The sequence below is a fragment of the Mesoplodon bidens genome, assembly GCF_964165515.1.
Source record: "Mesoplodon bidens genome assembly, chromosome: 19".
Classification (NCBI taxonomy): Eukaryota; Metazoa; Chordata; class Mammalia; order Artiodactyla; family Ziphiidae; genus Mesoplodon; species Mesoplodon bidens.
In genome coordinates, this window is record NC_138179.1 from 14143973 (window position 1) to 14161946 (window position 17974).

The window sequence follows — 17974 nt, forward strand, 5'->3', positions numbered from 1 at the left end:
CAGTGGTTGAGAGTCCGCCTGCCGAGGCAGGGGACACGGGTTCGTGTTTCCCAAAAAGAAATAAAAGGACAGTTAATAAAAGAAAGGAAAATGGATTCTAGGTCGCCAAAAAGACATCAAATGCCTACTGTACCTATATCTCCCTGGCCCTTCGTTCATTATTTCCATTAAACTCTCACAACAATGTAATTTAATCTTTCAGAACTACAGTTTCCTCTTTCAAAATGAGAATAATGATACCTAATAAGAAGAATAGCTACCACTTACTTAGTACTTACTGTACCAGGCACTGGGCTAAGTGCTTTATGTATGCCAACTTATTTAATTATTTATGTCATAAGATTGCTGTTGAACATAAGTTAAAATGGATGACATAAAAATCCCAGGCATACATAGTACCTGGTATATAACAGGTGATAAATGTTTAAATGTACTTTATTTATAGCTGCCACTCATCTACTACAGTATTAAGCATCTAACAGGTGCCTGTTTTAAAAGTTTACTTAATGAATGAAAGTGGAATTATTTCTGCTTTTAATTATTTACACTCTACCTAGTTGTACAAAGGATTTGATGTAACATACAGGATATACATTCAGCCATGTAGTGCAATTTAAATAGAAAAACAAAACCAAGATAAAGGAAATCTGTAAATTAGAATAGAATAACAAGACAGGTGGAAAAATAAAATGCATTCATGGAGACCATGGAATCACTTTGGGAATTTGGCTCTGAGTTTCCTGGCAAACAAAGAGAAAAAGGAAACCCCATTAATTACAATTCTACAATTCACAAGTGCAGGGGAAGAAAAATATCATTCCTCAGGGAAGAGAATTTAATGCATTGGTTTTGGAGGTAAAGGAATTATTGTTGGGGGTGGGGCAGGTAACAGGGACAGATACCTATAGGTCCTGCATGGGGAAGGAACTGTAGCACCTCCAGCGCAGAAAGTAATTGACAAGGCAGTACTTCGTCTTCCGAGGGGCAAATACCTGAGGTCCTTTTGATAACAGGATGAGGTGCCAGTTTGGGGCTCTGATAGGGACTCAATCTCTTGAGACACAAAGCCTCCCACAGACTTGGGAGGGACGTCCCTCTGACAGAGTCCACATTCAGAGAGGAAGTAGGAGCCTCATCTCTAGGAAGAGGCTGACCCTGGGGGCCTTAGCTCCCTCCTCAAGAAGAGACCTAGGAGATGATCTCCATGAGGTCCGGGAAGGAGAAACCCGGGGGTTCTCACCTAGCACCTCCCTTAGGGCAGGACACTTCCTCCTAGCTCCAAATCTGCAGCCTACAGCCCTGAAAGAGTTAATTGCAGTGACCCAAATCTGCAGTCCCATTTTCGGCATGCTGAAAATTACTTTTTAATCCTGGCTTTCAAGGCTTGCCCAGGAAGCCATCTGCTATGCCCTCCCCCACCTCGGGCACATGGGATTACTCCCACCTGCCCCGCCTAACTTGCTTTTGTGAGGCCTAATTCTGCTCCTGCCCATCCAGAGAATAATAATTTGGAGGATGACAGCTTCATCTGTGGGGTGGGAAGAGGGCCTAGATTTTAAAACAACAAAAATCAAGGTCTTCCAGCTCAGATTAAATAGAAGACAATTTGAAAGGTCAGAATCCATAAACAATTTGTAGGTATAGGATAATCAGACCTCTTGGCCTCAGGGATGCAATGCCATCTGTTGCAGGCCCCTGGGGCTGGGCAATGGGAAGCTTTGGGGTTTTTTCTGGGCTCTAATACTTGACTGCCAGAGGGTTACAAAAGCAGATTTGTACCCATGACTCTGGGTTGCTCCACCCAAGTAGAAGTCCCCGAACTCCCACTGGAATAAGACCCACAGGTTATATCCTAACCTCTCAGTCCTTCAGCACCTGGATGGACCCGTTCATATAGACCAGGGATCCCCAATCCCCGGGCCTCAGACCGGTAGCAGTCCTTGGCCTGTTAGGAACCAGGCCGCACAGCAGGACGTGAGTGGCGGGAGAGCAAGGGAAGCCTCATCAGCCGCTCCTCATCACTCGCATTAGCGCCTGAACCATCCCCCACCCTTCCCCCGTCCGTGGAAGAACCGTCTTCCATGAAACCAGTCCCTGGTGCCAAAAGGTTGGGGAATGTTGATGTAGACCACCTACTGCGTGCCTGGGGCTACACCCTTGAGGACTTCACTAACCAGTGGAGGAGAGAGATGAGTCAATAAAGAGAACCCAATATGAAGTGTGATGTGTGCTATGAAAAGGGGGTCTCAGAGCACTGAGTGAGCACCAACCCAAAACGCTGGTGGGGGGCTAAGCTGAGCCTTAAAGAACAGTAGTTCACCAGATGGACAAGGTGAGACAGGACATTCCAGGGAAAGGAAATCACACAGACAGAGGTCTGAGAGAGGATGATGCTTCTGAGGAGAGGACAGAGAAATTGTTCTCACTCACAGGGCTGGTGGGAGTATCTGTTGCTTGGGTACCACCTCTATGAAGGACAAACCAGCACTAATTTTGAAGTTACAAATACATATATCCTTTCACCCAGAAATTCTACTTCCGAGAATTTATCTTGCAAACACACTCCCACGTGTGCAAAGTGATGTACTTACAAGATTATTCAATGCAGCATTGTTTATAATGGCAGAAGGTTTGGAATGACCTAAATATCCACCAACAGGAGACTGGTGAAATGAATTCTAGTACAGCCCTACAAAGAATACCCTGCAGTGGAAAAAAAGAATGAAGCCATTCTTTATGTTCTGGTATGAAATGATCTCCCAGAATATTGTTAGGTGATAAAAAGCAAGGGATCAACCAAATACAATATGTAGACCTTGCTTGAATTTAGATTTCAACAAAGTATCATCTGTTAAATAGAGAGAGAGAGAGAGAGAGAGAGAGAGAGAGAGAGAGACCATCAGGGAAACCTGAATGCGGATTGGATAGTTTATGATATATTTTTTTTCATGTGACAGATATTGTAGGTTTTTTTAAGTCATTTTCTTTTAGTGATATATGCTGAAGTATTTACAGATGAAAGTATATGTCAGAGATTTGCTTTAAAATAATCAGGGGGAGGAGGGTAGGGCTGAGGGCATAGATAAGACAAGACTGGCATATGAGATAATTGTCGAAGCAAGCTGATAGCTATATGGGAGTTACACATTATTTCCTCTACTTTCATATATGTGTGAAATTTTTCTATAACAAAAAGTTTTTAGAAAGCAAGAAACAGAATAGCATATTCAAAATGCTGCCATTTAAAGTAAAAAGATCAGAACTTTACCCCCCCAAATATAGATAGATAGATAGATAGATAGATAGATAGATAGATAGATAGATAGATGAATGTTCTCCTGGGACCTATTAGGCTATTGGGAATATAGCTAATTTTTAAAAAATAATTATAATATAGTGTGGAAAATGTGAGGACAAAAGGAAATGAATAAACTTAAGTGAGGAGAGGGGGTAGTTGAGGAAGATTTCTCAAGAGATGACATCTGTGTTGCATCCTGAAAGATGCCCAGGAGCTTGCCAGATGCGAGGTATGAGTGAGGAGTCACGCATTTTGTGTTGAGGGAAAAGCAAGAGCAGAGGCAGGGAAATGGAAAGAATATAGTGTGTTTAACTAAAAATACTACTTTGTATTAATATGACCAAAATCAATACTGTACTGTTGTCTTACATATTTAGAACTTTAACAATAGTTCTTCAGTTAAAAAAAAAAAAGATTTATGCACTCACAAAAAGAAAAGAGCAGAACCAATAGCCTTGCTTCTTTGCTTGTATATATATAACAAGTCTCTGGAAGAAAACACATGGTAAAAATGGTTGCCTCCAAGAAGGTGGACTCACTAGCTGGAAGAAAGGGCAGGAAAGAGACTTTTCATTTTCTTCTGCTTTGTATCTTTTGAACTTTGAGGCAAGTGAAAGAATTATCTGTTTTTTAAAGTTAAATTAAAATATACATATATATATGTATGTGTGTGTGTGTGTGTTTGGAATCAGGGAGCAAGCCTGTCTAACTTGGGTAAGTTATTTAGTCTCTACCTCTATAAATCTGTTTTCCTATAATCAGAATGGGGACAATAACATTAGAATCTGCCTCATGGCAGTGCTGTGGGATTAAGTAAAATAATGTATTAAATGAAATAATGTAATAAGTTAGGTTCTGGATAGAGGGCCCCCTTATGAACACCAGCTGACATTGATGGCAAGGATAGGACTCAACCCATGACTATTTGATTCCGTGGTCCTTGTTCTTTCCACTACAGAAGTTAATCACCAAGTCAAGTTGAAGAGAGGCTGTCCATAGAGAAGACTGGGCTCCAGATTGAAGATAGGGATGGGGTCAGTGGATCTCTCTGAAGCTTGGACACTATGGCCTCATGGGGCTTTATTATCCGTGGTCAGCTCTGCCAGGAAACATACGCATGTGCTCATCACCTGCTCTCAGCTATTTTCACTGCCCTTGTCTCCCCCATGAAGACAAACAATGAAAGGTCAAATGGATGAAAGATGTAGTCTTACCTGTATGACCAGGACCAAGTCTTGCCCTGTGAGGGAAGACGTTCTTCTCATAGCTGCTCACGGACATCTGGGCCCAACAGCAAAGAACTCTGGGCAGAACGTCAGGAGCTTTGAGACCCAGCACTGGGAGTCAAAGGGACACTGTTGACACAGCATATAAACTAATACTCCTTCACCTCACTGGGCCTCTGTCTCCTCATCTGTAAAATGGGAATAAAAACACCGGCCCTAGCTACCTATCAGGGTTGATGTGAATAGTTTCTGAAAAGGGACACAAGAAATTAAATCTTCAAAGCTTCTATTGTCTTTTAGCTTCAGTTTTATTGTTAAAAGTCCATTGTTATTTCTATTCTCTTTCCTTTATACACAACTTGTATTTCTTCTTCTGGAAAGTTATGGGACCTTCTTTTTACGCCTGCAATTCTGAAATTTCATGGTGAAGTGCCTTGTTTTGGGGTCTTTTTATATCTTCAGGTCTAGATTTCAACAGTTCAATTTCTACAAAGATCAAACTTCCAGGTTCCATCCAAGATGGAGGAAGGCCAGTCTCATGGTTATGCTGGATGGGAGAGAGAAATATCTGTTCTTGGGCTTCCCTGGTGGCGCAGTGGTTGAGAGTCTGCCTGCTAATGCAGGGGACATGGGTTCGTGCCCTGGTCCGGGAAGTCCGGAGCCTGTGTTCCGCAATAGGAGAGGCCACAACAGTGAGAGGCCCACGTACCGCAAAAAAAAAAAAAAAAAAAAAATCTGCTCTTTAAACAAACTTTCAACCAATCTTATTGCGTTTCCTTACCAACCTCTTTGCAGTTCCTGATGCCTCCAACTCCTAAACCATCCCATCATCATCTGGTATTAATTCACCTTTTTTGTGTTAGCATTCCCCTTGCAAGCACTCGGTGTTAACTTCCTCATTTCTTATGAATCATCATTTCCCATATTAAAAAAAAATGTGTTGACACTTCTTCTCCACTGTAAAAAAAAAAAAAATTAGATCTTCTAATTCAGACTCTAGACAATTAGGATCTTCCTCAAGCCACTTTACCCAGGCGTATTCTGTGGCTCCTTAGATATTTCCTACATAAGTTAAAAAGATGATCAAAGGGAAGTTGAAAAGGCTGACCCTGTATTAGCAAGCCAGAGTTGTCACCCTGAAGTTCCCTAAACTGTCCTCCTCTCCTGTGTCAATGAGATGACAACATACACACAGGTGGGTGAGAAGGATACTATGCCCCATAAATACACGTGGGCAGGATCCATCTACTTCAAATGTTTGTCCTTGGTGAGAGCTGCAGCTGTCTTGATGTGGCTAAAGGAAGTCTGGGAAAATCAGAAAAATGCAAATGAGATTCTTACTTTAGGCAAATCAATCTCAGCAATGCTCATATCTTATCAATCTTATCTTTAGGATGATCATTAGGATCATGGATTAATGCAAAAGTTTATTTTCGCCCTGTCTGCTCTCACCCCTTTCAAAGCCTTCAGATCACATTTTGACTCTGCCAGGCACCCCCAGACCCCTTACAAATCAGTTTGGGGACGGTATCCTCAGCATTAGTGCTGGACGGGACCCTGACAATCACAGGGTCCAGCTCACCACAAGGTCACCAGCATCACACTGCACCCACCCCTTATCACATGACATGAGCCACCTGCAGCCATTCTCTGACTGCAGAGGTTTCCCTTAGGAAGCCCCAGAGAGGGAGGAGGAAGACATGTGGGACATTCTTTATGAGGAGGTCTTTGAGGGACATTGCAGTGAGGAGGTTAAGAGCAGGAGCTTTGAACTCAGGCAGTTCTGGTTGAATCCTAGCTCTCACTAACTTGCTGTGTGACCTGACTTCATGAGCCTCGGTTTCCTCATCTGTAAAATGGGGATAAAATGACATCTACTTCACAGGGTTGTCGTGTGATCCAAATGAGAATCGTGTGTGTGAAGCATCTTGTGAAGTGTCTGACGTGGGGTAAAAATGAGAGCTACTGAGCACTTAGTATACTCAGCACTGTCCGGAGTCCTTTGTGTGTGTTAATTAATACCAGCAACAACCCTAAAATACAGATGCTATTAGCTCCTTCTTTAAAAAAAAAAAAAAAAAAAGAGGAGGAAACTGAAGACCATGAGAGGTCAAGTGACACAAAGTGGCAGAACCAAGATATGAACCCATGGCTGTAGAACCCAGCTCTTACTCTTTTTTTTTTTTTTTTTTTTTTTTTTTCAGTATGCGGGCCTCTCACTGTTGTGGCCTCTCCCGTCGCGGAGCACAGGCTCCGGACGCACAGACCCAGGGGCCATGGTTCACAGGCCCAGCCGCTCCGCGGCATGTGGGATCCTCCCGGACCGGGGCACGAACCCCTGTCCCCTGCATCGGCAGGCAGACTCTCAACCACTGCGCCACCAGGGAAGCCCCCAGCTCTTACTCTTAACCCCTCATCCATTGCCAGCTCACTGTTTGAACTGGCAAAGATGGAGAAGGGGTCTCCCAGCCTGACAAAGAGCTGGACTTGTAGTGAACCCTTCTAGAATTCTGTATAATAAGGAAAAGAGGACACTGGTCTAGAAGGAAGAAGCAGGTAAAGGAGAAGGCACAGTGGTTTCCAATGCAGTATGGAGAGAGAGAGGCAGCAGTGACTCATCCATAGGCAGCCAGCCACCTTCTGCTGTGGAGGGGCCATCACCCAGCTGGAGCCCTGGCACCCCTGCCCTGAAGCCTTGGCTAAGGCTCTCTCTCCCCTGGGGATGCAGTTGGAGAAATATCCCAGGTCTCTGCAGAGGTGAAAGTCACAGCACACTCCCAAAGCCTTTCTCATTTCAAGCATTAGATCGCTTTGAGCCAGAGCCACAATGGACTGGAAGGTAGGAGTCAGCCCGGGGGAATGGTGTTTGGAAATATCCTCTCTCTGAGTCCAAAAATGTCAGGCTATGAAAAATCCCAGATTCTTAGAAACACCATCATGATTAAGACTGAAGCCTCAGAATGCAGGGCTATTTCAGTTCCAGCTCTAACACTAACTAGGTCCTTGACCTTGGGAGATCATCTTAACCTGGGATCTCAGTTTTCTCATCTGTAAAATGGGACAAATAATACTTACCTTATAGGGTTTTGAGAATTAAATAAGAGAATATGTACAGAGCCTAGATAGGATCTGGCATAGAGCAAGTAGTTAATAAGTAGTAACTAGTTATTATTATACGTGGTGGTTTTAAATTTCTAAAAGACAAAAATGCATACATTTAGTTAATTGTGTGTGCAGTCAGAAATGTATAGATACACACGTATAAACATGCACTGATACATGTTTCCCTAGACAGGTCGCTGAAAAACCAGCACAGGCTTGACTCAACATGAGGCATCTTCCGCCTTCTCCTGGGTCGGGTGAGGTGTGCAAGAGAGCGATTATTATCCCCATTTTAGAGATCGGGAATCTAAGGGACTTAGTGGGATCTAAGTAGCTTGCTAATCCAATGCCTTTCCTATCCTTTTCTTAACCTTCCTGGCAATTTGTGCCCACCCTCCTCCTCCCACACAAATTCTCTCTCTGTCAGGCTAAAGGATTATGGATTTCCCCCTCAAACACAGCCCGATTATAGGAAGGAGACGCCTGAGAAGAGGTGAGAGGGAAAAGAAAGAAGAGGAGAGGGACTTCCCTGGCGGTCCAGTGGTTAAGATTCGGCGCTTCCACGGCAGGGGGCATGGGTTCGATCCTCCACGCTTCCCTGCCTTGTCTCCCAAGGGTTGCAGGGATGCCCCAGATGTCCCCCCCTCCAGCGGGGCCCCTGGCCTCCTGGGACCCCGAAGAGCCTATGTGCCACCCTGATGCTCACTCCATGCGTGCCTGCCTGCCTCGGGGCTGCGGGGGTTCAGTGGTCCAGGTGAAATTCTAGGAGGGAAGCAGCCCTCTAGACAGCTCACCTTGGCTGGCTCCTGAAGTACCTCCCTCTTCAGCACCGCAGGGGCTTTGGCACGCAGTGTCATCTATTCATCAAGGCACCGTTGATAGGTTTAAATTCTCTAGCTGAGGGCGTGTGCAGAAGCTGCACTCTGACAGTGAAAGCAAAACTGAAGATGCTGGAGAGGAAGGGTCAGTGTGAGGATTCTAGGAAATTGGGCATACAAAGGGTCCAGCACAGTGCCTGGCACACAGTAGGACTCTGCAAGGGAGGACCGTCCTCCCTGACCCCGAGGAGCTCTCAGAGGTCCCACCACCACACACCAAAGCTGCATTTCAATTTGTCTCCTGCACTCAGGCTTCACTCCATTACACACGGACATTTGGCTTCATTGATATGAAGGGGCTAATTGCTACATGAGAAATAATTACAAGACAGGAAATGGATTTCTAGACACTGTCAGTGGGAGGGGAAGCTGCAGCAGCTGCTGGGAGTGCTCTGTGAGCCTACAGGGCTCAAAGCCGCCCAGAGCAAAGCCAGAGTCTAGTCCTGGGAGTACTTGCTTTACCCAGAGATGTGCTCCTAGAGAGGTCGGCGGTGCTGCAGATTTCTGGAAATCAAATCCACTTTTCCCTCTGAATTTGTTCCATAATTGGTGATATGCTCCCACAGGGTCCCTCAACATAATAAAAACCATACTGACGAATGTAGTTAGCCTTAAAGGAAACCTATAAAGAGAAAAATGACAGGAAACGATCGCTCTTAAAAGTAGCAAAAAGGAGAGATGCTGTGTGGAAACTCTAGGGTACTAGTTGGGGTTAGATGAACCCTGAGAAAGAGCTATATGTTCAGTAGGTTGCCTGATATATATGCCCTTTTAGAGTTCCTTATGGCTTAGTGTTTTTTTTTTCAATCTAAAAGAATATATCTTGAGCTTCCCTGGTGGCGCAGGGGTTAAGAATCCGCCTGCCAATGCGGGAGACACGGGTTCGATCCCTGGTCCAGGAAGATCCCACATGCCGTGGAGCAACTAAGCCCGTGTGCCACAACTACTGAGCCTGTGTGCCACAACTGCGGAAGCCCATGCGCCTAGAGCCCAGTGCTCCACAACAAGACAAGCCACCGCGATGAGAAGTCCGCGTACCGCAACGAAGAGTAGCCCCAGCTCGGCGCAACTAAAGAAAACCCGTGCGCAGCAACGAAGACCCAACGCAGCCAAAAATAAAAATAAATAAATAAATAAATTTATTTTTAAAAAGAATATATCTTAATTCAAATACATGCACATATACACACACGCAGAGATAGAAACAGATAATAAGTGTAAGTGTAAAGGTCCATCCTTGGTGCTAATCAAAGTTAAACAAATTAATTGTAGCTAGTATTTATGGAGCACACTCTGTGCCAAGTACTGAGCTTGGCATATATTACTTGTTCATCTTCACAATAGCCCGTGAATAGGATGCAATCAGCCTTAATTTACAGGTAAGAAACCAAGACTTAGAAAGGTCAACCTAGGTGCCCAAGTTCACACTGGTAAGTGCCAGAGCAAGGATTTGCGCTCAGCCTATCTGAATCCAGAGCCTAGATTCCCAAAAACAATGAGAAAATCCCCCAAATTAGCAATGATATAGACTCAAGAATCTCGGGAATCTCAAGAATCTCTCTGGGATCTAGGATTCAATTCCTGACCCCTAGCTTTAGGAAATAATCTTAAATATGGAACAGGTTTAATGCACAAAGATCTTCTTTGCAGAATTACTTAGTTACAATAAGGAAAAACTTAGAAACTAAATAATCAACAACAGGGGAAAGGTTGCATAAATTCTGGTACATTCATAAAATGGAGTATTATTCAACCACTAAAACTGATATTTATAGAGTTTATAACAACACGGGGAAATGTTTATGTTATGTGGAGTAAAAAGTAGCAAGATTCAAAAAATAAATATGCATTACAATCTCTCTGAGAAAGAAATAGGCAAAGAAAAATAACTGGAAGGAAACACACCAAAATGCTAGTTGGGTTTTTTTAAAGCATAATTATGACTGTAAGAAACACCTTTCTGTCTTTTGTGACAGTCCTGCATTCTTAACAGCCTTTCCCAGGCTCTGCCCACAACGGTAAGGCCTTTATGGTGAGGTCTTGCTTATCTTTCCTCACAGATGTCTGTTTAAAAGAACCACCATTGTCATAAATTATTATTCCTCTAACTGTAAGTTTTCACACAGTGGGCTTCCCTTAAGCAGTAGGTATCTGTGCCACAGTTGCCTCCTTTGTTCTGGCTGATGACATCAGGTGCAGAGTAAGAACTTTTTAAGACCAGAGAGGGGGATGCCCAAGGGGGCACAACTGCAGGTACGCGAGTCTCCTTCACAGCCGAATGGTCGTTGGTTCTTTCATTCATGCAGTCAACAAACTTTTGCTGGATGCCTATTGTGTGTCAGACACCACACTAGGTTCTGGGAACGTGGGAATAAAAAGTATCCAACGTTTACTTCATGCTGGCTTGAGAAGCAACCCTGCTGATCACATAAGAAAATGAGAGGAAGCTAAGGCCAAAACAAAGAGCTATCTGGCCATTAGGCTGCCTGAAAATATGCCCTTTTAGAGTCCCTTACGGCTTAGTAACTGAGACTGTTAGCAAGTCCTTGGCTGGAGAAAGAACTAGGAACCAAGTCATCCAGCACTTTGCATTTACTCCTGTCTTAGTAGAAGGAGAAAGAGAGTTGTGGAATATGAATTCTCCTTGCTGGTCTGGGATGGCAGCCTCTTTGTAATAATTATCAGCTCAGTTGGTAGTTTCTTGTGACTGCTAGCATGAATGACTTGTCTTCCACGGGCCAGGCTTGTGCCTGGGTACTCACAGACTGGGACTACTTATGCCCTGACATGTTTCCTAAGACAGATACCTATGGCCCACCCAAGGTGGTTGATAGGCTTGGTCTCTCTAGAAGCTCCATGCTGCTCCTGTACTTCCAATCCAGTAGGATACCACTCTCCCTCTATGCAAGGGTTTTCATGCTAGAGTAAAGATCAGACAGACCAGTTCTGCTCCCTGCTCCACCACGTACTAGCTGTGTGACCTTAGGCAAGTTGCCTTTTCTGGCATTCAGCATACTCAAGATCAGATTTAAGGCAAGCCTAGTGAACCAGACCTCCAGAGAGGGGCTCAGAACCTGTACTTGTAATGAGCATCCCAAGTGGTTCTTATTAATACTTACCTCATGGTAAGTATTCAATAAATGGTAGCTTTAAAGAGTTGTAATTTACATTCTCAATATCTACAGTCAATTTAACAATGACATCACCATTGCCTTCAAGAGCGATGTATAAGTATAACATTTTACATCTGGATAATTAAAGGGCTATTCTGAGATTTTTCCTAAGGCAGCAGTCTTCCCCAAAGGTGAATTGAGGTCTCTAAACCTAGATACATAAAATGATGATCTGTAAATTGTAAATGAGCACTTTTTCAGTTTCTACCTACTAATGTTTCAAAAACTTCAGAGCCTGATCATATATGAGCAACTTTATCATGTCAGGTACTCTTTAGGGCCTAGTATATAATATTTCATCTTCAGAATTATGTTAAATTCACATATGCAACTTCAACTCATGTATAATTTTCTAAATGTAGCAGACTCAGGACCATAACCCTTGCAAGCCTTGGGAAGTGGTAATATATGTTCTTATTACTTAATTTATTCATCTTTTTAACTATTCATATCCTACTGTGATCAACCATGTCTATTTTATAATTATGAATTTTCTGTAATCTTTTATACAAATACTTCGATGTCATTTCTGAAGCATCACTTCTCTTCTAGTACTATCTGGTCTTCCAACTCTTTAGACTGATACTTTCTCCTTAGTGTAAAACCGCTGACATCAATGAGGTGTGAATTCATCCTTCTGGGTTTTGCTGCTGTATGAATTTTCTGGAGAACCGTGAGTCATGACTTCTAGATGAGAAACTTTGCCCATTTCTGTTCACTGATGTCTTAGAACAAGTTGTCCATAACAGTTTTTCTATGTCAAATGAGGGTTGAGTGCTATCTGAAGGCTTATCCCATGTTCAGCAGACTACTGGGCTTTCGAATATGAATTGTCTTATGTTTTGATCCCTTTCTGAGGTGGTATCTCTTGGTATCTCCGTTGGCCTTTTACTCATGCACTTATTTTTCAGGGAGAGACTCATCAAATTGCCTTCCACAACCTTGCTTTGGAAGACCCTGCTTGTCCCTACCACCTGCCCAGGCTCCGGCAGAAACAATCTAGGCAGGACCCTCAAATTGGGCCCCTTCCAAAGGAATAATAGCAATATCAACTATTCACCAAATAAATATGCACTACAGTCTCTCCAAGAAAGAAATATCACTCTTCATCAACTATTCAACTATCCTGCTAAAAGCTTTACGTACATTATGCTATTTAATCTTCAAGAAAATCCATCCAAGTGGATATTTTTATCATCTCCATTTTAAGTGCTTGGTTCAGAGAGGTTAAACACTTTGTTCAAGATCACACAGCCAGTAAGCAGGAGAGCCTGGTCCTTTGGACTCTAACAACAATGCTTCCAATCTCTGTAGTGCTGCCTCAATTCCCTCTCACGTTTCATCCTGTTCCTTGTGACCTACTGGGAGCCCCAACCTTGCCAAGGGGAAATCCACTGTCTTTAACTCTTTCAACCCAAGCCTAAGGCCTTGCCTAGCCCAGCTGGACTTGCACCACAGAGAAGCTTTATTCTCCAGCCTCTGTGTTCCTCCACAGCCATTCTCTGAGAGATGAGATCATTGTGAAATTACTTTCTGCTGCTCCAGGCGCTCTCCTACAACTGCAGTGCCCTCAACACACTCCAGTCTCCCAGTTCTAATTATCACCACGCTGAGTGGGCCCTTGGAGAAGCCCCAAGGCAGAAGATAATTAAATTAAAAGCCCAGGTAGCAAAGGTGCTGTATTATCTCTCTGTGTAAAAGAATTACACCCAAAATTTAGCAGTTTAAGACAAAAACATTTATTATATCACCATTTTTATGGGTCAGGAATCTGAAGGTGGCTTAGCTGGGGGCCTCTGGTTCAAGTTCTCTCGTGAGATGGCAGTCAAGCTGTTGGCCAAGGATGTGGTCTTATCTGAAGGCTTGACTAGAACTGAAGGATCCAATTCCAAGATCACTCATGTGGTTGTGGAACTAAAGACCTTAGTTCCTTGCCTTGACACATGGGTCTCTCCATAGGGCTGCTAACACATGGCATCGTGCATCCCCCCAGCGCAGGTGATTCAAGAGAAAGAGCAAGAGAGAGCACACGTTAGGCGCAAGACACAGTCTTTTTATAACCTAATCTCAGAAGTGCCATCCCAGATGTCCCTGGTGGTCCAGTGGGTAAGACTCCACGCTCTCAATGCAGGGGGCCAAGGTTCGATCCCTGGTTGGGGAACTAGATCCCACATGCGTGCTGCAACTAAGAGTCTGCATGCTGCAACAAAAATCCTGAGTGCTGCAACTAAGACCCAGCAAAGCCAAAATAAATAAACAAACAAATAAAATATTTTTTAAAAATAAATGGGCATTCTGCATTAAAAAAAAAAAAGAAGAGGAAGTGCCATCCCCATCACTTCTGCTGAATTCTGTTTGCTAAAAGTGAGTCACTAGTCACTCAAAGGGAAGGAGTTACACAAGGGCATGAATACTAGGAGATGGCGAACGCTGGGAGCCATCTTAGAGGTGTACTGGACAGAATCAGTTACTGCCACCAGCCCCCATAAAACCACACACACTAACTTTGTTAAGCCTAATTTCTTCTCTGGACGATAGCTTTTACTATATCTCCTGCTTGATTTTTTTTTTTTTTTTTTTTTTTTTTTTTTTTGCAGTACGTGGGCCTCTCACTGTTGTGGCCTCTCCCGTTACGGAGCACAGGCTCCAGAAGTGCAGGCTCAGCGGCCATGGCTCACGGGCCCAGCTGCTCCGCGGCATGTGGGATCTTCCCGGACCGGGGCACGAACCCGTGTCCCCTGCATCGGCAGGCGGACTCTCAACCACTGCGCCACAAGGGAAGCCCTCCTGCTTGATTTTCGGAGTCTCCTTCCAACAGGATAGTATAATAGTTGACACCCATCATTTTCTTAGCCCCTTCTAAATGCTGGGTCAGACACTTCGCAAAACTGGAAAGATGCAGAAACTGAGGCTCAGAGAGGTAAAGTAACTTGCCCAAGATCACATAACAAATAACAAGCAGGGGCATGATTTAAAGCCAAAACCATCTGACTCCAGAACCTTGTTCTCTTTGTCATGTTGGTCCATGCACACCCCTTGTTTTTGTCTTTGCTGTGTCCCACTTTGCAATGACTGTGACTCCTGTGATTTGGGAGAGGTGGAGGATGCTTTAGACAGAAGGAAGATATGTTTCATTTTAGCCATTCCTAACCAGATGTAGTCAGGCTCACTTGTCTCCCAGGCTCCTGAACTATGCTTCTACAAGCTAGATGTACTTGAGATCCCTGGGTCAGTGCTGAACGAATTGACTGATTGCTCCCTGTATCCCAGACACCTTGCAAAAAGCTTTACCTACATTGAGTCATTTAATTTCTACATATATTTCTGCTGATGCGCACACGTCATCTTGAGGTGGCTCAGCTGGGAATAATCACTGTAACAAGGGCAATGTGGCTCCAGGAATGACCCTGGTATAAGCTAGAGGGTCTCATTCTGCTCCCTCAGGGAACACACACACGCTTGACCACAAGGCAAGGGACGATAAATGGGTCAGGGAAAATCCATATTGGACCTCATTCATGTAGGCTCAGCCACACAGTGAGCTGAAACCACAACCATGTGACTGGTAAGGAGCTGGCAGAAGTGTGAACAGGCATGGACCAAGCTGAGGAAGTTGAATCCCTAGAGCATCCCCTGGGACAACCACATGACTGAATGCAAAATGGTCAGCTCATGCTCACCTGTGGGTTAGCCAGAACAGGCACCAAGTCTTCCCCATCTGTAGGTTAGATCATGCCAGAAGGAATCCAAGTGGGTTCAGGCTTTTGGCTTCAGATAACCTGTCTCTTCACAGCAAAACTCAGGCCAGAAGGACCTAATATCACTTTTCACCATCCCAGAAGAAGAGCAAAAGAGCTGCTAAGAATTAAGTAGGGTGTTAGGACCCCAATCACATAAGCTGGATTTAGGGCAGCGCTTAAGTTCCCACAGAGAGCTAGAGTCCTCTGCAGGTCCCCCAGGCAGAAGGCCAGTCATCAGAACAGTGCCAGCATAGTGGGATTGGGGGTGGAAAAAGAAAGAACGGAAAAGGAAAAGAAGGGAAGGAAAGGGAACTGAGAAGGGAAGGAAAGGGAACTGTCTTGCTGAGAATTCAGGTTTACCCCCAAGCACACCATATCCAAGTCTAAAGAATCAAGACGAATTCCAGAACCCACTGGCCAGTGGGCTGAGATTACAGATGGAGGAAACCCTTGACAATAAGGATTGGTTTGAAAGACTGGAGGAACTGGGACTCCATATAGAAAGCATCAGTGAGTCTAATTCGGAGGAGTGGGGGTGGAGGGGAGTAGTCAGGATCTGGTGACTCCAATGCAGGAAAAGCCTTTGTCCCTGTACATGTATCTCAAGATATCAAGATAAGAGATCATAAGCTCAGTAACCAAGTCCTATAGAGAAAAAAGAACAGGGATCTTGGTTTCCAGTCGTGGCTTTGCCACTACCTGTTTTACAACTCCTGGCAGATCACTTGGCTTCCCTGATCCTTGGTTTACCTGTGATGAGCAAGCCCTTAGACTGCAAGGTTCTTGTCTGATATGCTCACTTGTGTTTATATCAAAGACCTAGCAGAGCACTTGGCACAAAATAAGAGCTCAATAAAAAGTTGCTGAATTGGGCTTCCCTGGTGGCGCAGTGGTTGAGAGTCTGCCTGCCAATGCAGGGGACGCGGGTTCGAGCCCTGGTCTGGGAGGATCCCACATGCCGCAGAGCGGCTGGGCCTGTGAGCCACAACTACTGAGCCTGCGCATCTGGAGCCTGTGCTCCGCAACAAGAAAGGCCACGACAGTGAGAGGCCCACGCACCGCGATGAAGAGTGGCCCCCACTTGCCACAACTAGAGATAGCCCTAGCATAGAAACGAAGACCCAACACAGCAAAAATAAATTAATTAATAAAAAAAGAGCACTTGTAATAAAGATGTTTGTGAAAAAAAAGTTTGCTGAATTAATTAATTACACTCCTTGGAAAGGCTGTGAGAATCAAGCATGAGAGTTGCATTATAAGTCATAGAGACCTTAATTAATGCTTAGTTAAGATAATGCTACAGAATCTTAACCACATGGAGGGCTGATCATCAAACAGAAATGGACTAAAGCATGCCAATGGGCAGGAAACTACCGTTCTCCTTTCTCTCTGTGTCTGAAGCAAGGATCTCACCTTCCTTCCTCAAGATGGGAATGGCCCTAAACTACCTGTTGTTTACATGGTGTCTTTCTTATTTCTTTTGTTTCATACTAAGTCTACTACAACTTAACTTTTCTTCACTTCGATTGCTTTGTGGACCCATGATAGAACCCAAGTCGTCCTGTCTGATATACAGAATGTAGGTAACCTGGGGGTCTTCAAAGCATAGTGGAGGGCTTAAGGGTGGTGAAAACCTCTGGAATTTAGGGTGAAATTAGTGGTGCTGTCTATTGTGAGGAATCTAAAAGAACATAAGGGCCAGAAAGGCCACCATTGGATGTCTTTTCTCTTATTCTTCATCATGGGATAGGGATTTCTATGGGACAGATAGAAATTTCTAAGGAAAGAGGTAGAAAAGATAATAGTAGCAAAATCTTATCTATAGTACCTTTGTAAAATCTCTTTATCAATGAACTTGAGATATAACATCATTCACTCTTGTGGGGCCCCTTGACTTCACGAGGTTAATAAATTTCCCAAGTCTCTGCAAGCTGAATTAATTTCTCTGTATGACCTAAAAGTCCATGTCCAAAGGGAAAAAAATCCTTTTACAAGTAACACAGATAAGGAAGAGAACATTCATGGAAGCTGTGAAGAAGTGTGTTTGAATGCTTGATCCATAGACCACCTGCAGCAGATCACCTAAGGTACTCGTGAAAATTTAGATGCTAAGTCGTCACCCCAGACTTACTAAATTAGACTCTCTGGGGAGAGGAAGGAGGAGTGTAGGAAAGCTTTCCAGTGCCCCCTTAGTTGGAAGGTGGGAAAAGGGTCAGGAAAGACCCGTGCATAATGAAATTCCAGCCAGGTAGAGTGTTATCCAAAGCAGACTAACTGGAGATGCAAGTCACTCTTGGGACCACTAAAGGTCAAGTAAAGATGCTGAAGGTCATTTTTAAATTCCAGTGAAAGAACAGGGCTGAAAGCAAGAGACAAAACGAATGAGTCAGGAACTTGGAAGAGGCTTTCATCAGTCAAGAGCAGGGGCAGGTAGAAGACCTGGATGAACACTGATAACAGAAAGGGGCTTCTTGCTCTCTCTGTTGATGTGGTCCATGGGTGGGCCTGCATAGTCTAAAGGTTTCTCTTCAGTTGCTGCAAACCCAAGAGGAATGCT